This window comes from Rissa tridactyla, chromosome 21, assembly GCF_028500815.1.
Source record: "Rissa tridactyla isolate bRisTri1 chromosome 21, bRisTri1.patW.cur.20221130, whole genome shotgun sequence".
In the NCBI taxonomy this organism is placed as follows: domain Eukaryota; kingdom Metazoa; phylum Chordata; class Aves; order Charadriiformes; family Laridae; genus Rissa; species Rissa tridactyla.
Window position 1 is genome coordinate 5,550,306 of NC_071486.1, and position 20,280 is coordinate 5,570,585.

At 51.3% G+C, this 20,280-nt stretch overlaps 1 protein-coding gene and 2 long non-coding RNA genes across 4 annotated transcripts in view; 1 reads left to right on the forward strand and 2 right to left on the reverse strand.

The window, feature by feature from the left end:
• LOC128900178 (membrane cofactor protein-like) overlaps positions 1-8,319 on the forward strand; it is a 35,357-nt gene extending 27,038 nt beyond the window's left edge. For both annotated transcript variants that reach the window (XR_008463220.1, XR_008463222.1), the window contains exons 15-18: positions 791-946; positions 1,622-4,653; positions 6,218-6,521; positions 6,957-8,319. The gene's annotated coding sequence lies outside the window, so the exon portion shown is untranslated. The remainder of the gene's footprint in view (positions 1-790; positions 947-1,621; positions 4,654-6,217; positions 6,522-6,956) is intronic.
• LOC128900184 (uncharacterized) lies at positions 5,591-8,443 on the reverse strand. The gene is made up of 3 exons (XR_008463225.1): positions 8,303-8,443; positions 7,597-7,755; positions 5,591-5,890 (listed from the first exon to the last, which is right to left on the reverse strand). It is a non-coding gene; the product is annotated as an uncharacterized LOC128900184 (long non-coding RNA).
• A 1,714-nt stretch (positions 8,444-10,157) lies between these two features.
• LOC128900182 (uncharacterized) lies at positions 10,158-12,412 on the reverse strand. Its single transcript, XR_008463224.1, has 3 exons — positions 12,306-12,412; positions 12,066-12,197; positions 10,158-11,690 (listed from the first exon to the last, which is right to left on the reverse strand). It is a non-coding gene; the product is annotated as an uncharacterized LOC128900182 (long non-coding RNA).
• Positions 12,413-20,280: the final 7,868 nt, after the last annotated feature.

A 20,280-nucleotide genomic window follows, 5' to 3' on the forward strand; every position in this document is an offset into this window, starting at 1 on the left:
AGGCAGTTACCCTAAAGCACAAAACAACTTAAAAGGAACTGCTCCTGTGAGCCAACGCAGGTCTTCTGGGCATAAAAGCACGAGGCTGCTGCTGGACCCACGGACCCTGCTGTGCTAGACGCAATACATTGATCTGAATGTGGTTCATCCACCGGGCAGAGGCATGGTGTAAAATAAGGTACTGAAAGAGCTAGAAAGCTATAGGCTCTTCTTAATCGGAACAGGATTAATAAGTGTTATCACACACACAGATTCACAATGCTCAGCGTGGGCAGGGGAACTAATAACAGCATTCCTGGAGTCACCAGAATCCACTAATCTCCGTCAAAGAAAGTCCACAAACAGCGATGTATTTCAGCACGGCAGGAATCACCAGGCAAGAAAAACTTTGCAGACGGACGCGCTCTCCCTGCCCCTGCCCCCACAACTACCCCTCGCACTGACTCTGGTGCCTTCGGCAGCTTCAGCACCCGGCAGCAGCGCTCTCCATCTTCTAGCCTCAAAACCAGAAAATGTGGAGGAGGATGAGTGGTAGATACAGCGTCTGGGAATCAAAGAGAAGCTAATGGAGAGGCAGCACTGTGTGAGGGAGTCCGTGCGTCAGTCTGCATATACAAAAGAGCAAGCGAGAGCGCCAGCAGTCCATTTGAAAAACCCCAAATCAAGGGAGAGATCAACTACTACACAGCTACATCTGCCATTTTAATTCCAGACTTCAGAGCTGGCTGCGAGCTTTGGGTTTTTCACTACAACCAAAGCTGAAGTAACCACTATTTTTCTCTCTTCGCAGCGTCTGAAGAGCCTGAGCTATTTTGGGATTTGTCTGTACTACACTGAAAATGACACCTGTTACGCACAGACACAAATGAGAAGAATTGCAAGCTCCCGGTTTCTCAGATATGATTCTACCACCAAAAAAAAAAAAAAAGAAAAAAGTTCCTATGAGGTAGGGCCTGGGGGAGCAGCACAGCGGGGTGGAGGGGATGAGCCTTGCGAATTGAACACCAGTAGAAAAAAAGTAAAAGGTCTGTTGTAGCTGATGCAAGGGGAAATCAAACCTCCGTGTGACCAAAAGAAGTAGTGCTTGATCAACTGAATGCCACAAGACTTGGTTTCTTATGCAATCAAACCCATGGGACTTCGAGCCTTACGCGTAGGCTTTGTGGCCAGAGCTGCAAGCATTAACTGCTTCAGTTAACCAGGGTAAAATTGTAAGAGCGCTACGGCTACTTAAATGAGTCACCCAGCAGCGATGCTCGCCCAAGTAGGCCAGTGGCGGGTGCGATGTTAAGCCGCCTGGGCTGGTTTCGGTTACCCTGAGTTATCACCAGCACGCGGGGTCAGGGCGGATTTTCCGCATTCCCCGTTTTCCCGTCAGCGTGCAGCTGATTTACAACACCCCGGACGAGGCAGAGGCATCTCGCTGGACCCGCGGGACCCCGCAGAGCCCGGAACACAATTGCGTACAGCGCTGTAGCAAGATAAAAGACTCGGAGGCTCCAAAATGGGAGAGTTGACTGGTGCTTTTAGCTCACAGTGATTTTGCCAGCCTTGTGGTATATTAAGAAAGTAAAATGGAGCTTTGATTTATTTCAAATTATATCTTTTTGCTTGCTTTCAGAGGAAAGGCGGCATTTATTTTATGGTTTACTTTCATTTGAAAATGACCAGCCGTGGAACATTTCTACCTTCCCCTGACTGTAAGTATTTACTTTGTGGTGGCACTTGGGCTCCCAGGAAGGCTGAAAGCCGCACTGCACTGGGAAACACTCAGGTGTGCAGGTGAGGGAACACGGCACACTGGAAAGCTCCGGTACTCGGAACTGAATAATGAGGCCCGTCCTATTACACAGTTGAGTCAGTTAAATGTTGGGCAGACTTTGGCATTTTCTGTGAGCTGAAGTAAGGAAATAGAGGCCGTGATTCCATGAGAGAAATCTAGACTGCTTTTCTGTTTCAGTTGGAGCCCATGTACATGTTTTATTACTGGCTCTTTTTTTTCCTTTTTTTTTTACCTCCAAACTGTGTCTGAAAGCAGGAGGCAGCACTTTGGTTTTATAAGAACTGGCTACAAGGAGCAAAGTCCCTCAGTAGAAAGCTTGGTAAATGGAAATAATCCACGGCCGCGGTGGGAGGGAGGGAGCTCAGTCTCACCGTGCAAATGGCAGCAAAGTGTCCCTTCCCGAGGGAGGGGGGACCTAATGGCTGACGACCACTGTGCCATGGGTGCTTATGTGTTGATTAAAAAGAAAAATAGTTTTGATAGTGCTAGGCAATGTAAGAAGATATCGGGACTTGGATGTGGAACGGTTCAGGCTGGTTGTTAGGGGGGAAAAAACAGAAATTTCTTCAGGAGGGTGTGCGGGATTGAGCCCCCAGCCGCCGCTGCCAACTCTGCCGTCAGTTGGCAGTTTCCCTCGGCATCATGGAAGGATGAGGGAGCAATTCCTCAGCGAGCAGAGGAAGTGTGGGCTTGCCACTGCTTCCATGCCAAACTATGGAAAGGTGCATCCTCGGCTCTCTGGCACCTCCGTCTCCTGCTCTCGTGCTACAATGACCTTAACAGCAATAACATACGAGGTCTGATGCTACACAAATCTAACCCTCCTGCACGTCATTATTGGGATTGTGGGGGAGAAAATAACCTCAGCCATCCACTGAGGAAGGCCCTTGGTCTTTTTAGTGAGGAACGAAACCCCGGTGGTGCTGCCCGCGCTTCCAGCTCCCTGCTGGGGAAGCCTTGGCTCGCCTTTCGGTGCAACTGCCACGGGCCACACCTTCCTCCCGCTGCAGGAAACAGCGATTGTTAAAATCGGGGCATGTTCCTGTTTAACTAAAAGGCTGAGATCAAAATAATCCGAAGGCCTGGACTATGCCAAACAAATTCCTGCCCGAGACGTAGCAGCTGTAAATCTATAACCCCTCGGCCTCAATAGCCACGTAAGTGACGTCTCGGCGCGTCACCCTGGGGAGGCACGGAAGGAGCAAGGAGTCAGGCAGAGGTGGGCAGGGGAGTGTCAAACAGTAATCACGCTTAGCACAGCCTGCTTCAGCTTACCAGCCAAAGCCCTGGAAGTTGCTTTAAAAAGCCAAATAGTACACGTTTTTCAAATGCTGACTCTTCAAAACACTCACAACCTCAGCAAAGTGAGGTTTTCCAACAAAAATCTTATTTCGGCACAGAATTCCCAGCCAGCTCCGCTCAAGGGATTCCAGCAGGGACAGTAACACGGTAGCCCATCTGCCAGGGCTGTTTCCCCTCACCAGTCAGAGGGTGGTTAATTCTTAAAATTTTCTTTTAATCTGAATGCTGTAATACAAAATCATCCTTTAAAAAAAAAACTTACTTAACTCTATGTTACGGTAAAATAATTGTCTACATTGACCGCAAATAAAGAAGTAAAGTTAGTTGTTACTTACGGAAACTGGCAAGTTTTTAATGTTTGCTTATTTAAAATTAATATAATTCTGCATATGGGAAGGCTGAATTAAATAGACATTAAATAATTTGACCCACATTGCATGCAGAATCAGGGTCAAAGCTGACAGGGAAATTCGGGAGTTCCTTGCTCCCAGATTTTACTCAAGTTGTGCCTCTTGCTTAATTATAGTCCTTATTGCACAGAAAGCCCCCAGGCAATTAGTGGGACTGAACTGTGGTCTGAACCAGAAGCTGCCAGAACAGTGTGGCTTTTAGAGGAAACCGATAGGAAATTATTTAAAGGAGATACTTTCTTTCATTTTTCAAAGAAAAGCAGAAATAAGACTTCGAAGTCTTCCTTATATTTTCACACGTACATGGACAACAACAGACAAGTCACGGTCTCAGAGTGCCATCCTGCCTGTCACCGGGACATGCCAATTTCCAGGAAACTGGAGACTTGCAGCTCCAAAATGGGAATATTTGCTACAACGGTTCCCAAAGACCATGAAGGGATATTCTACACGGTGTACTGCGCATCAGGTTTTGTTCCGCTGTGACAACAATGGAAAAGTTACAGAGTCACAACAAACAGTTAGGTTTAGGGTTTTTTCCGAAAGGTTTATTGTTTTCCAGCCAAGTTTCATTAGTGAACGCCAGAGGAATGGCCAGCACTCCCAGTTCTTTGCCAGCCCAGCGCGTCCACACGCTGTTATTCTCACTGGGGTCCCAACCAACAGGAGGAAGGACAGGCAGGCATATAAATAACAATAAAAACCCTTCTGAAACAGCTTTAAGGTTGATTCTGTGCACAGTGGGTGTGCACAACTGACTGCACAAAGATCGGGCTGGGTTTTACTCAGTCTTCTTTGGGGGGTGGCTCAAGGGAACTGGCTGGAGTAGCTGGTGTTGAGATGGAAGGACTGGGAGGGCCGAGGTGGGGGTTCCTTCCTGAGACCTCTTGGGGATGTGTCGGTGCTGGGCAGTCACATCTGCATAAAACACTTACATTCTTCCTGCAAACCCAGCCCGCACAATAAAGCAGGCACGGAAATGGAAACCTGCGGGTGAAAACCTGCCCCCCCTGCTTTGAAAACCTGGAATTTACCCTGTGAAGTCTAAGAAAAATCTCAGCTGGAAGCGCCGAGATCCTTTCCAAAGAGCTGGCACCGCATTAGCATCTGAGCTGCTTCAAAGCGGAGCTGCTGCCCTGAGCTGCGGCCGGATCCAAGGTATTTTGCGTCCTCAGCTTCTGCTGGCTCTGTGGGCTCTGCTGGCCGTCCCACGGCATCCCCGGGCGGCACAGGGACGGGACCCCCCCACTGTGGGAGAGGGACCGGGGACAGCCGAGCTCCCCCAGCTGCAGGTTTCCTCCCTTCTGAACCTAAGGAGCCAACAGCGCTGAGACAAAAGTCATTACTTCAGCTATTAGCTGCTAAGAATAGAGGCGGCAGGGATGCGGTGCGTGGCGGGGGTGCTGTGCGTTCTGGGATGCTGTGTGTTCTGGGATGCGGTGCGTGGCGGGGGTGCTGTGCGTTCTGGGATGCTCTGTGTTCTGGGATGCGGTGCATGGTGGGGGTGCTGTGCGTTCTGGGGTGCCCCGCCAGCGCAGCCGGAGGGAAGTGGGGATGGCAGCAGGAGCACAGAAATAGCCCTTCTCCACCCTCAGCATTTCGAAGCTTCATGAGTCACCGAAATACACGGGGAGGGGGTACAATGGGGACAGGCGGAGTGTAGAGAAAAACAGAGCCTGCCCCTAGGTGTGAGGCAGAAGGGGCCCCTGGGCTCACTGCGGGATTTTCTGGGAGAGAAGGGGATGATGCTGAGGAGCCCATTTGTCCCTGAGGAGAGCATCGTCCCAGGCACCAGGGACCACCCTCCTGCTTCCCGCCCCTCGGAGAGTGTGGCTGTCGCGAGCAGAACATCAAATAGGCCTGAAAAACTTCAAATAGACCTGAAAAACATCGAAGAGCCTTAATGCCCCTATGCTGCCTGAAGGTCCCGAGCCCCTGCCCAGGGAGGGACACGGCGCTGGGGGGGCACCGGGACCATCCTTCCCCCAGCTCCAGCCACGCTCACGGGGGCACCAGTGTTGGGAAAAGCCAAACATTCCCGGGGGAAAGCAGGGGGGGGGCAGTGGGAGGGAGGGATGTACTGATCTCCATCCGACTGCGTTTCACGGTGTTTTCCTAACTGCTAATCTTACTTGAAGTTCCCTTTATAAACACATTACAAAAGGTTAAAGATAGGAACGGCAGCTATTTAAACGCGGGCTCAGCAGGTGCCGAGGCGCTCAGCCGGCTGGGCAGAGGGGGCTTTAGCACCTTGTCCTGAGGCTATTTAGCAAAAATCATATTGGTCTCACGACACGGTTTTACTCACTATAGCTGGGAAGAGGCACTTTTCCTTCCGGGCTGTTTGTGCAGCTCCGGGTACGGCACATTCCTCATCCCTGACCGGGTTTCCAAACTGCCAAGTAAAATGAATAATAATGATAGTAAAAGTTGTACAACTTTTTTTATACAGCAACCTTTGGATTACTTTAATGCTGGATCTTCCAGCTATTTTACATGGGGGGAAAAAATGAAAACTCTGCCATAACCCAACCAAAACAAAAACAAAAAAAGCAACAAATTCAAGGTTTAAAGCAAAATTTTTCTACCATTCCTGGGTGCAACCGCAGAAAGAGTCAAGCTAGATAGAATTAAACATCTCAGCTGGAGCACGGACAGGGCACCAGACAGCTTGCTAAAAATAGATTAATCCTAATTACAGCCACACTTCTGCTTTTTCAAGGTTTCCCGTTTCACGTGGGGACGCAGCGGCTGGGAACGGAGTGGGGGAGCGGTGCTGTCGCGGCGGCGGAGGGGCCGGGGGTGGCCTGTCCCCCGTTAGTGTGTCACCCCGGGGACACGCCGTCCTCCAGCGGCAGCGACGGGACGATGATGGAGCGACGGGAGCGATGGCAGCGTCCTGCCTCGCCAGCCTCTGCCTGCCCGGCTCCGGGCATCGGCACAGGCTCAACGCAGCGCCTGGCCCTGGGAATCCGCTCTCCCCCGTTAGCAAAACCAGACCAAACCGCTGGAAAACGGGGCTTCAGGTAACGCCTGCTTCGCTGGGGAAAGATTTAAAACATCTCCACCCTCCTGCCCTCCCTGAGCTGCCGTCCTGCGCCAGAGCTGCCGGTTAAACCCTGGAGCGGTGCCTCCCCTAGGAGCTGCCATAAATCCCTGTTGGTTTTACTTCCTCCCGGACAACATCCACACAGGGAGCTGACTTAGTATCTCATAAGCAGAATTACACAATGTTTAGTATGAAATAAACATATTTAAGCCTCCACTTTCCAAACTACGGTAGTTTATTTCTCCCATAAAGCCTATGAAACTATGGGAAACAACTGTTTTCCCGCCCTAAAGGATGTATATTAATTACCAATTTAAATATTTAGCCAGAAAATGTGTCACTTCAGCTATAACAACTTCGTTCTATCAGAAATGAGGGGTTAATTATATGGTTTTTCTTCTCGTTTCTGCAGCAGTAGTCGGTAGGTGAAGCACCAGGGCCCCCCCCAGCTCGAGATGGAGCTCGGTCCACACACGTTGCTGCTGCGGTGAGAAACAGCCAGCGACCGAAAGAGCTTCTGGCCGGTAAAACAAAGGAAAAATTAATCGAGGACTCTTTCAGTATCTTCGATTTACCCGGCAGAGGAGCAGCTCTCCCGCAAGTACAGGGGGAACAGCAGGAATTTGGTTTCACGTCTCTGACTGAGCCTGTTTGTGTGTTTTAGAAAAAAATAAAACCAGTCACAATGAATGTCGGGACACAGCCATCGGGCAGCGTCACACCCGGGGCTGCAGCGCGAGGTGGGGGCAGGGTGGGGGTCGGCTGTCGTCCCCCCCCCCCCGGGACACGGACACTGAGGGCCCGGTGGGCGCCTCGGGGAGGGGAGCAGTGGTAGGAGGAGGGTGTCTGTCTGGAAAACACCTTGGTGGTTTTGAGCAGGGCTGTCGCTTCAGTAAACAGTATTTTCACTTGCAGCTGAGCAGAAGAGATTTCCTTTTATGTGCTTTGAGATTCCCAGGCGAAAGGCAGGATTTGGGGCTTTTTGTATTTTTAATTACATGAGAAAGACGCGCTGCAGAGCAGCGGGTACCGGGGGGCTGACGGGCGCTCACCTGGGCGGCCAGAGATTCGCCTGCACGTCCCTGCTGGGACCCCGCATTATCCAGTCCCGCAGCTCCTGGGTCCCGGCGGACGGCGCAGCAGAGGTTCTGCCTGTCCCACCATCCCAGCTCTCAGTCCCGCCGTCACCTCCCAGCTCCCGCCGTCACACCCTGGGGACAGGAAAAAAAATCCCCCATTAAAAGTTTCACCAACCTGAATATGACAAAGCAATATTTTCCAACTGGGAAATGAATTAACGGGGGGGGTGGGAATTGATTAGCTGTTCCTAAGCAGCTTTCTTAGCACGGCTGTGCCTCCAGCAGCCCACGGGGGGAGCAGACCCCCGCTTTGCCCACAGTTTTGCGGGGGGGCACCTACAGCAAGGGGCTGCAGCCGGGCTTGGAGACACCTCTGGATACCGGGCACATCTCAAAATGCCCGTCTCTGGCCGTGCCTGCTTTTATAACCCTGGGGAGAGGGTGGGAAATGTGCAGTGATTCATCCGACTGGCTCGGTCCCCACTGCCGCCCCAGCAGCACCCACGGGCGCCCGGGGGCTGCCAGACACAGGGCGAGCTCCGCGCCCGCCGCAGCATCCAGCGTGGGCTGCCGGGACGCTCCCCGGGTATTTAAAACTCGATGCTATGAATTATTTGTGCTTATCGGAAAAATTCCTGAAATGCTTTTTATTTTTATTACCGACCATTATCATACTCACCGTGGCTTCAGCAGCTCAGCGGGATAAACCCAGCCCGTCACCACCCGAGGCGTTTTGCTGCTGGTGCTGGGTTCAGTGCCAGGATCGGTGCTGGGTTTGGTGATGCGTTTGGTGCGGGTTTCGGTGACGGGTTTGGTGCTGGGTTCAGTGCAGGGTTCAGTGCAGGGTTCGGTGATGGGGTTTGGTGATGGGTTTGGTGCTGGGGTTTGGTGCTGGGGTTTGGTGATGGGTTTTGGTGATGGGTTTGGTGCCGGGTTTTGGTGATGGGTTTGGTGCTGGGTTTGGTGCTGGGTTCAGTGCCGGTTTTGGTGCCGGGTTCGGTGCCGCGTTTGGTGTCACGTTCGGTGCTGGGTTTGGTGCCGCGTTTGGTGCCAGGTCTGGCGCCGTGTTTGGTGCCGGGTTCGGTGCTGGGTTCGGCGCTGGGTTCGGTGCCGGGTTCGGTGCCGGGTTCAGTGCCGGCAGAGGTTTAGCTCTGCCCCCAGTCTCAGCCCTGAAACGGGGGTTGTCAGTTATTTAGGCTGGGGATAAACTGTCTTTGCTCGTACAGCGCTGAGCCACACCAGCCTCCGGGCCTCAGCTGAGCCTTCTAGACGGTTCTAAAAATAAGTCATTATAAACTATTATCTTTTTAAAATACTTGGGAAAAAGAGGGAGCAAAGAGAGACTCCTTTCCCGGCTGTTTTCTCCTCAAACTGCCAAGATTATTTCTTTTAAACTGTGTCTTTTTGGCCAGCTCTGTTCTGCAGCCTTTCATAAAACAAGGGTACACAACAGATTAAAACTTAGGACAGGTGTTTTGCATTTACATAGCAAGAATCATTTGAAAACCACAACTAAGTTCTAAAATCCAAGCGAATAACAAAAATGAATCTCAAAAAATATTTTTGTGCATGAGTTGATTACTTTTCCCAGCGTGGAATTATTTTGCAAATAAATCTCAATTAGAGGTTGAGCTTTTCTATTTTTTTTTTCCTAAGAAAAAATAGATATTGTCATTTTTCAAGATATTGTGGGGTTTTTTCTTACCTAGCCAATTCTGATTAGTCACATTAGTCGCACTGTAGATTTTTTTTTTCCCTCTTTCCAGAATGGGAGACCTTTGTTTTGAGTGATTCCTTTGTAGAATTCGTAAAGTAGAAACCAAAACGTTAAACATTACAAAACAAAACAGATGAAAATACTTTCAGTTTTGCTCATGTTCCTGCCAGCTATTCTCCTTTTTTTTTTAAAAAAACAACACACAAACCAGCTCCTCCTCAGGGCCGTGACTGTGTGGCTTTACGCCTTGCGGGGGCAGGAGCCTGAGGATCAGCTGCGGGAAGGGCCAGCACCTCAGAAAAGGCAAGGATGGTGTTAAACCTCTAAACCAGCTTCTGATACTGTTCCTCCCAAAAAAGCCAAGGCAATAAGAATATATTGTGAGGAAGGTACAAACTTTTAGGACTTCTTTAACTATATATTTTGAACAGCACACTGAAGATCAGCTACATTATTAAGAGATGACTAGTGTAAACACTATTTAACTGCCCATTGACTGCACTGGGCACAAGCCCCTGCTCTTTCGAGCCGTTCCCACGCTGTCGCTTGTCATTCCTTAGGGCTGGACCATCAAAATGAGGGATGCGGCATTTCCAAAGACAAGAGTGCTGTTTCCAGCAAGCCCTTTACCTCCTCTTCACTGATACCTGGGAACTTTTTTTCTTTTTTTTTTTCACTCCAGGCTTCATTTGGGAGGTTTTTCCCCAAGCCCTGAAGATGATGACGTCCTGGGGACACTCAGGACTGCCGGGACGGTGGCATGGCTGCATCGCTGGCTGCTCCATCAGCGGCTGCGTCGCTGGCTCCTGCCCTCCGGTCCGGCCAAAGGCACCCGCTTTGCCTCCGAGATGCAACCGCAGCCTAGAGGTGAGGCACGTGCCTGGCTGAGAATTCCCCTTAAATATTCAGAGCGTGAAAACTCAAAAAAAATCAGCGCTTCCCTAAGGCCTTACAATTTGGGGTGCACCAATAAGTAATAAACAGCCGGTGACGAGGCTGAGCCGGGCTCCTCTGCTGGGGTTTGGCCGGAGGCTGATTCCCCCCAACCCCAGTTCCATCCCTGAGGCTGTTGCACAAGTTGATTACGTTTCGGGAAGTTTCAGGAAGTTTAACCTACCCGCTCGGGGCTGGGTGGGGACGCGGGGCTTCGTGGTGGCCGTCCCCCCCGGCTCTCACCGTCCCAGGTGTGTGCAAAATGACGTGGGATGTTGTGCTTCATGCGACACTGGCCTGAGTTAACCCGTAGCCCTATTTTCCATCTGTAACCATGGCAACCTGAGGCATCTTGCAGAGGTGCCTGTCACCCCGTGGTAGTAACACCCAGCTTGTCACAGCCCAACCTACAGTCCCGCCACCGGCATTGTCCATGTGCACAGCCCAGTTGCCTGAAACTGCCAAAAAACCCGCCCAAAAGCGAGGTGGTGGCAGGATCAGCGTTTCTAACGCCGCTGTGGCGGAGGCCGAGTGGGAGGTGGGGAGGAGGCAGAGGAAGAGCGGGGATGCCGGAGCGGTCCAGGCACGGCTCCTTGGCAACGGGAGGAAGGTGTCTCAGGGCGGATGGGACACAAACGCCGGGTCCAGCCCCAGCTCCGGCAGCATCACCACTGACAGGGCTCGTCTCATTCTGCCGTGGAGCACTTGAAAAGAGAGAATAAAATAACAGCTGGAAACAGCCTCCCACTGAGCGCGTTACACAGCAGCAGGAGGTCCTGTGCTGCCCATTTTTATAAAATATTTTTCATACAATGGCATTTAGTTTAATTGTGGTCAAGAGGAAGAAAGTTGCCTATAGTGACCCTCTGCCTGTGGGGGATTTTCTCATCTGGAGAGGGAAGAGGCTGGTACCATGAAAGGAGTGTTTGCAGATGCTCTGGGAAACGGGTACGTAGTGAGCTGGCGACGTTTGGAGGTGATACAGAATCAGCGAGGCGCATCCATGGCAGAAGAGTGAGGAGTGGAGGAAGGATCTCGTGATGTGCAATGGCGGGGGAAAAAATTAACTCTGATTAAATTCAGAGTTTGTAGGTTCAAAGTGATGGGTCTAAAAAAAAAAAAAAAAAAAAACAAAAAAAAATCCCAAACAAAACGGTAACTGAACATACTCCAGTGATCCAGTGATGGCTGTGGTGTTGGTGAGGAGTTCCCGGGAGCTGGGTGCAGGCCATGGGAAGGACGCAGGGCCCTGCCGAGCCCACACGCTCCGTCCCTGGGTGCTCCCTGCAGGCAGGTCCCTGGCAGGAGGCGGCGGCGCAGTCCCGGCAGGGCAGGGCGATTCTTCCGTTTGCATCGGTCCGTTGAAGTGACAGACCGTACCGGGCAGGCAGCGGGACGGCCCACAGTCGCTGTGAAACTGTAGGGTGCCAGGGGAGAGGTTTTATCCTGTATCTAACCACGGCTCCTACTCATTTCGCAGCCCAGTGTAGCCAGCACTGAAAACCGCACCATTAAAACGTTTTTAGAGGCTGCAAAGCCTACACCATCCCTTCTCTCAGTGCTTTACAAAAACGGGCAGCTGACTGGTGTGCTGTGGAAGGGCCACCACATGGAAGTGGACCCAGGTAAGCAAGTATAGGGCTCTAACGGAAATGCCGTATCATACTTTAAAGGCAGGTATTTTTTTTCCAGAATACTACTGTAATTCCTACAGCACGAAGAACAAAAGCTGCCTTCTGTAAATCTGTTTCACAGAGAGGACAAGATGGGGAAGCCTGTCACGCTTAGGTACCTAGCATCGGAAGGGAGCTGCTCTGGGTGGCCCAGGGCTGGTGTATCTGGGAGCTTCAATGCTGGAGGTTTAGTGACCGGAGAGAGCGGCAGTGATGGAAACCACTAAACCCAACACGCAGATGCCCTACAGCTTCGGACCATCGCAAAGAAAGAGAGACAGAAGTCATGTTATCAAGACCGCACCAGTTTGTTTGAGAAGGACTTGCTGCCTTCTAATGGGGGAAAAAAGCCACCCGACCTTCCATGTCCACGGTAACGCCTTCCTCCAAAGCACTTTTCATGCAGTTTGCTTCCTGTTGCTCTAACTTCTTTAATGGCTTCAGAAGAGAGCAGTCGAGGCTGGTAACACACCTACAGCAGGACAACAGATGAGAAACCATGTCTCTCTTTGGAACTAGCTGATCTTTAAGGTCCCTTCCAACCCGAACCATTCTGTGATTCTATGTCTGTCTCTGACAGCAAGTGACGAGCTGAGCTTCTGTCCCCTCCAAGGAGATCCCTGTGTTAGTGTCACTAAACTGAGTATGTGCGGAATGATCACTGACCGCAGGAAAAAGCCAAAGGGAAATTCTCTGCAGAAGAGAGCAGGAGAGGATCAGCACTGCTCCGGCCTCTCCCTTTGCTTCTCTGGGCATCCATCCATCCATCCATCCATCCATCCTTTCATGCCTTTTGGCTTCCCCATTCATCTCCAAGCTGGCCAGTGTGGGGCTCAGAAGGGCCAGCCAGGGCGATGCCAGCTCTTAAAACCCTGCTGCGGTTGGCCGGAGCGATGCTACCAAAGGGAATTATCCCAAGTACAAACACTCGGCAAATGGACCATGAACGCAGCCGCAGGAGACTTCGGTAGCAACCCATAATGTAGGGAAGAAGTATTTTGTGTCAAAGGGGCAGCGTACGAAAACATGCCTGAGCGAAAGAAACTTTAGCCTCTTAGATATTAAGGTTCCAAAATTAAAGCCTTGTTTATATAACGCGTGGGTCACTGCTGCAGAACACAGGCGTCCCCGCTGCTTTAGGCTGGCTAATTACAAATACCACCTCAGCAAACTACGACTAAGAACATTTACACAGGGAATATAGGAAATAACTCTATGGAGCTTCCCTACTGCAGAACGTCTTTAAAAAGCCTTCTAGAAAGCCTTTTACCGCATTACTAAACACACCTTTATTTATTATTTTTTACGAAAAGCGCACAAAAGAACTCAATCCAAGCTAAATATTTAACCAAATAGCAATTAACTAACAATGATGAATGGTAAACAGTCCTAGTCCCACACTAAACCGGGACTTTAAAGCCCGTTTATCTAAGCTAAAGCTGCTCGAGGGGAAAGGCAAGTTTATTGAGTAAACTTTGTCTCAGCCACCTCGCTATTAAAACAGTCCACAAACAGAAACTGCATCATATATTCCATGAGAGGAGAAATAAAAAAAAGAAGGAGCAAGAACATAACAAGCTATCGCATGGAAGTTACAATGCTATATGGAGCAATCATCCCGAAATATAAAAAGAGAGAAAACATGAAGCTGTGAAGCGGCCACTTTCAACCCCCGCGGCCTTGTGTTAAAATAGAAATAAGCCAGGGAGCCCTTAAATTCCCCCCGTTCTTCCCATTTGGCCTAGGACAGACATTCCCACTTAGCCGCCAGGAAGGAGTGAGCCTGGGCACGGTTGCCCAAGATTTTATCCGTGTGAACCCTTTTTGTTGAAGTGTAACAGAATTAGCTGCTGCTTCTCATTATTTTTATTATTGTTGTTATAGTATTATATTATTTTTATTGGTGATTTTTTTTTTTTTTAAAACATCCTCCTCATTCTGGGGAAGCAGGCCAGTCCAGGGAGAAGGGGGCTGCTGCTATTATTATTATTATTATTATTTATTATTATTATTATTATTATTACTACTACTACTACTGTTATTATAAAGCATCTTCACTCTGGGGAAGCAGGCCAGTCTGGGGAGAGGGGGCCTGTTGCTGCTATTATTATTATTATTATTATTATTATTGTTATTGTTATTATTGTTATTATTTTTGTTATTTTAAAGCACCGTCATCACTCTGGGGAAGCAGACCAGCCCCGGGGGGACCATTCAAAGCTCTCAGCCCCCCCCTCAGCGTGTGCCCCCCCAGCCCCGGGTGCCCGCTGGACCCCGGCTCGCTTCTCCCCACGGCTGCGTGCCCGGACCCGGGGGCGAGGAGCGCCCGGGGGGTGGCCACCCGCGTCGCCCCCCGCGGGGAGGGCCGGGGGGGGGCAGCGGCAGGGATGTGACCGGGATGTGCGCGGGATGCGGCTGGGATGTGGCCGGGATGCTCCTGCGATGCCCACGGGATGAGCCCGTCCCCGCGGCCCCGGGGCTCCGCTCCCCCCGCCCCCCCCCCGCCGCGGTACCTGCCTGGCGCGCAGCATCCCCGGGGGGGCGGCCATGGCCCGGGGCGGAGCGGGGGCGGTGATGCGGCGGGGCCCCCCCCGGCCGAGCCAAGGTCACCCCGCGCCGACTACAACTCCCAGGAGGCGGCGTGTGTCCCCGAGGGGGGGGGACCTGGGTAAGGGGGGAGTCCGGGCTCCCCCCCAGGTGCTTTCCCCGACCCATGGCGGCATTTTCCTCTTCTGTCCCGGCCGCAGAGGACGGCAAAGAAATCTTTTAAAATCCTGCACGGGAGAGAGAAACCTATTTCGGGATTTTCTACAGTTTAAAAAAAAAAAAAAAACAAAAAACAAAAAAAAAAAGGCAGCAGGAGGAGAAATTAATCTCTAAAGGTTGGTTTTAAAATGCTGCGTGTTCCTTCCAGGTCTGCAGCCGCTCCGTGTGTCACTGCGCATCTCCGTGGCCACCTTCCAGTACCCCCCGGTCGTCAGGGGGTGTTACTCTCGCTCCCTCTTAGGGAGCAGGGGGATAATCGTTCCCCGTGTAACGCGTGGGGAACTCGGCACAGCGCAGATGAAGTGATTTGCTGACAGCCGCGTAAGGCGATGGCGCTGCCCGAGCAGTCTCTCAATCGTGCCATCCTCGGAGCTGCGGGATTTCCCTCTGCGGTTCCGAACGCGGCGCATCCTCCCTGCTCTGGGGCTTCGTCTGTGCCGAGCGCGCAGCTGGCACCACCCCGCACCCACGGCAGGAGGGGTGACCCCCGTCTGTGCGCTCGGCCTCGGGGGGTCCGCAGGGCACAGAGCATCTCTCTGCTTCTACAGCTTGCGGGGGGGGGGGGGGCGGGCAAAAGCATCCGGACCCGGGTGGGCAGGAGTCCAGGATGTGCAGGTATGAGTTGGGGGGGGGGGGGGGGATACGGAGGGTCTCGGGATGCCCAGCTGCAGGGGGGGGGATGCTGCATGGCCCCCCGCTCCGCCATGCCCCGCTGCAGCCAAGCGCTGCTTCGCCCCTGCCACCGGCGCAGAGGCTCCTTCCGCAGCCCAGTGGAAATTCCCCAGCGGTGCCAGCACCGGGGAGCGGGGGGGCGGGGGAGGGGGGGCCTCCAGGGACCGGCAAAAACCTCCCTGGACCCAGCCAGGAGCTGGGAGGCTGCCATCTCGGTGCGGCATTCCCACCGCAGCCAGCTCGGGGGAAGGCTCCTCCGGAGCAGGGAGGCTGCTGGGAGCCCCGCTTGCCCCCTCGCCGCCTGCGGTAGCCCCAGCTTGGCTTTTCCAGGCTCCCCTGCCCTCATTTAAATGGGCCCTGCCTGCCCGGCCTGGTAATCTGCCACTAAGTGGGACTGCCGATGAACTGCTGCGATAAATTTAGAAAGAAATCTTTGTGTGGGTCAGAGGAAAAACACGGCGGCCTGGGGAATCCGAGCTGCAGCCCCGCGCTTTGGTTTCCCTCCGGCGGCTCCGCTCGCTGCCGGGATTTAACGCCGAGCAGGAGGGATCCAGAGGGTTTAGAGGTGGTCGTCACTCTGTCAAGGATGCCTTCATATAAAAATAATCAGTTTTAACAAACATGAGCGGAAAAGGAGCGTGGGGGATCGCAGCCTGACGGCGGCTCTGGCACAACCTGACATTTCAGCCCTGTAAAGAGCAAGTTTCCCTTCCCCAGGGCTTGTTTCTGTGCAGAAGGAGAGACGGTGGTTGGACTTCACTCCGCTTTCAGCCTCTTGCCTCCACACCCCCGTCACATTGTTCCTTCGCAATTGCTTTTGGTAATTAAATTGTTTTTAAACAACAACAACAACAAAAATAATAGTATTAGTGGTGCAAAATCCCCCGTGAAATCACGAATCCAGCGCCACTTTCCTTACTAAAAGTCTGAACGCCATTCAAAACTGCTGGTAAATTATATTGTACCAACGCAAGAAAAGGAAAAGAATTTTCTGAATGTATTTCCTTTAATAAGCTATTAAGACCTTGTACTGCTAATTAAACTATTAATTAGACGTCTTATCGTTCCTAAACACGTTAGCATGTTGCCAAAGCAGCAGTAAGCCTCTGGGGCAGGCAGAAGATAAGGAAAGAAGGAAGATGCAAACACAAAGATTAAAAAAAAATGAAGAAAAAAAAAAATCTCAAGTAAAAGTACCAGAAATAGCAAATAAATAGCCAAGAGTTGGTAGCATAATGTATTGTTTAATTTACAGGAATAAAAAAAAAAATACATACCCGAAAATGAACTTTCTGGTAGAGGCCCTTGGGGCATCTTCTGTGCCTTACGCGAGACAAAAAGAGACACAACTGGTTTCAGGCCTTTATTTATACAGTTAGAGTGAGAAACTGGAACTAGACTCCTTTTCCCCCCCAAACAAATAACTTTCCATTAGAAAACTAACAGAAAAACTGTTCAAAATTGTTGTGTTTTGTGTTTTGTTTTGTTTTTTTTTTCTCCAGAAGAAAAACATGAACAGTTTTCAATAGGAAAATCATAACGCAGCGCAATTCCCACGTCTGACTCCATCTGACTGGATGCCATCGCCTCCAAACCAACCCTCTGCCCCAGAAACAGTGTCCCAGCCTTACCCGGTCTTGGCCCACCTGGGTTTTTTTAAGGTTAAAAAAATGAAAACTTGAAGGTCCTCATGGGACCTTAAGCAATGGCGAGAGGAGGGAGCCTGCGCGCGGCTCCGTGCAGCACCCAAAGGGCCTTCTCGCTCAGGGTGTTGCGTTTGACCAGCGTCCTGGCTCGCAGGAAACTACCTTCATCTATGGCTCCATCTCTGGGTTTGCAACACCAGCGTATTAAAATGTTTTTAGAGCCCAGTTCTTCAGCGTTTGCCTTTGACAGTTTATCTCAGGGGATAGATAATCTCATTTACGCCTGTTACTACAAATCAAAACACCGGCAAATTAAATGGATCTGAAGGCTAAGATTAAAGACTTAGAATTAAAACACCTGCAAAGTGCCTGTAATGCAAACAGTTGTAAATATAATTTTTTTTCTGAGGGATGGAAGAGCCCCACACAGATGCTGTTCCCTTTACCTTGAAAGCAAAGGCAGAAACATCGCGTCGGTGCAGACAGCCGAGACACACGGGCGTTACGTGACGCCAGTCTCTTTTCTATGGTTAGAAAAGGAGAGAAAAAGAAAAAAAGCTTGAATATCATCCTTTAGCAATGCTGGGAGACGTCTTTACGGCCACACAATGATGACTGAGCTTTTGGCTGGCCCAGAACTGGTGCTGCGCTGGTCCCCAACCGGTGCAAGGGCACTGGGTGTGCCCTGGCTCCGCCAGCGCCGCTTCTCCAGCAACACCTGAAGTGTAACGCGGCGCATTCGCAAATCCTGCCCGAGTTTCCGCGGTCCCTGCGCTGGGATGGATGGAAAAGCCCGGCTGGCCTGGCAGCAGATGGTGCCGCAGACATCGCAGACCTCCCACACGAGGTTTGCGGGATCAGGCATGGAACAAGCAGATGGGAAATACTCAGTTTGGAAATTCCATTTTCGATGTCCCCCATTCCTTGCACATGAGCTTCAAAGCCCACTGTATGTATCACTTCTTTTGTAATCTCCTATTGTTAATTTGTTGGCCCCGTGGCTGCGTTGCCAGCGCCCCGGGGTGCAGCGGGGGACGGTGATGGAGCAGGGTCTTCTTCAGGTGCAGCTTCTGCCTGGGCACCACCACCCAGCTTCCCCCTGGAGCGAAGCAGTCCATGTTTTAGCAGAGCACAGCCAGCAGATAGCAGCATTGCTGTATATATAATATACCCTGGGCTACTTCTGCTGCGGTTTCAAAGAAGTCATGCAGAAACCTTGGCGCACTGAAGTCCGAGGCCATGACCCCCCTCCAGCGGGGCGGTGGGTCCGGCACCGAGCTCTGCTGGGCTGCGGGGCCAACACCTATCTCTTGTCATTAGAGAGAAGCAGAATTTCTGTAGCCTCTAAGCTAAACTGCAGTGAGCAAAATTTCATTGGGGGGGGGTGTGTGTGTGAGCACGTCACAGCACGACAAGCCACGCCAGGCGCCTACCCTTAAACCGAAATTTTAGCGCAATTCTCAAGCAACTCTGCCCCGGCAGATCTGGAGCGCGGAGAGCAGCAGCAAAGCTCGTCTGTCTCTGGGGGCCTCCAAGGCAAAACGCCGGTATCTTGGAAGGGCCACAAGTAGGAGTTGGGCGTCTTGCTGCTAGTGCAGGACTGGTCCTGCTGCTGAGGGACCTTCGGGAATTGGGGCAGCTCTTCCCAGCGCTAAATCGATGAAAAAGACATTAACAACCGGTGAACAGAGAAAGGAGCTATTTTTTCTCTGACCTGGGACGCGTTGCTTTGCTGTGATAGCGCAGGGCAGGAGTTTTCTCACCTGGGAGGGTTCTGCTGGTTTTGTTATGAAAGGGAAGGGAAGGGACATAGTTAATGAGGCTTAATTAAAACTTGTTTGCTCAGCTAAATCTGACTGGTTTCAGCAACGCACAGAGCAAGCCACCCTCAACTGACAGTAGCATTTTCTGGCAGTTCAGATAGGAAAAGCGTTCCTTCATTTCCGAGAAAGTCCTTGATTTCAACTTGCAGAAGGATCCAGGGCTGCCTGGACGGGTGTCGGAGCTCCTGCTTCTGTTCCAGGCTGGGACATGGACGTGTCATGTAATGGCTGGGTCACATTTATATTTATATTTATATATTTATATTTATATTTATATTTATATTTATATTTATATTTATATTTATATTTATATTTATATTTATTTCTATTTAAATATATTTATATACCTTGTATATTTATTTGCCACCATTCTTCCCCAGAGGATGCGTTCATGCCAGTTATTTTCATCAGGGCATTTTGCGCCGGCAGAAGCCAAACACACCGTATACGCGCTGTGTGCAGGAGCCGGAGGTGGGAGCACGGGCCAGCCAAGAGCACTTGCTTCAGCCTTGAGCCGCGTTTATGGGAAGCAGGTGGCTGGTGGAAGCTGGGATGGATTTAGCTCCCCGAAAGCCCCCCGAAGTGGCCCAAAAGCAGCTGCGAGCGGCAGCGGGGGCTGGCGAGAGGAGGAGGCAGACGGTGGGGCCGGCGAGGAAGGAATGCAAGGGGTTTGATAAGGAAGGAATAACAACAACAACCTTTTCGGCAAGGCCAGAGCTGAGCCTGCCGGTGTTTACACACAGGGAAAAAACTTCCTGAGCTGGAAGCGCAGCCTCTTCCTCTTGGCCCCCGCTGCTCCCCGCCTTTCCCTCCATCGGGGTGTTTTAGAGAAAGCTTTTGTTTTGCCAAAGCAATTGACTGTAACTTTATTGTCTCGGCTTGGCTGTAGGACGTATCCTGAGCTGTGAAAAATGCACCTGACGTTTGATTAGATCGCCTACTTTTGATAGAGCGAGTATTGCTGATTAGATAAACAATTGCCAAATAATAATAATAATTAAAAAAAAAAAAAAGGCAACCCCAGCCCCCTGTCCCACCCCACAGTGCACATCCAGCCTCCGGGAGAGCGTCCCCCACGCCCCACGGCAGCCGGGGCTCTCGGGAGAGAAAGTAATTTAATTTTCCTGCATCCGTTCCCCTTGCAGCCAGGCGGTGGAGGTCAAATTACCCCGCACTACAAGAAAACTGGCCTCTAGCCATATTCGGTACCCCCCAAGACGTACCCGGTGCGTCTCTGTCCGTGAGCCCATGCACAAGGACGGGTCGGGCAGCCCAGAGGGGAGGGGGCCGGGTGGGTAAAAATACCCAGCCCCAAACCTCCTGCTTCCCGTGGAGCTCCAGCATCTCCCCAAGAATTAAAGGACTCCCGTGCATCGCCCTGCAAATTCATCGCCCTGCCCGTTGCTGGTTAGTGCACAGCGCACACA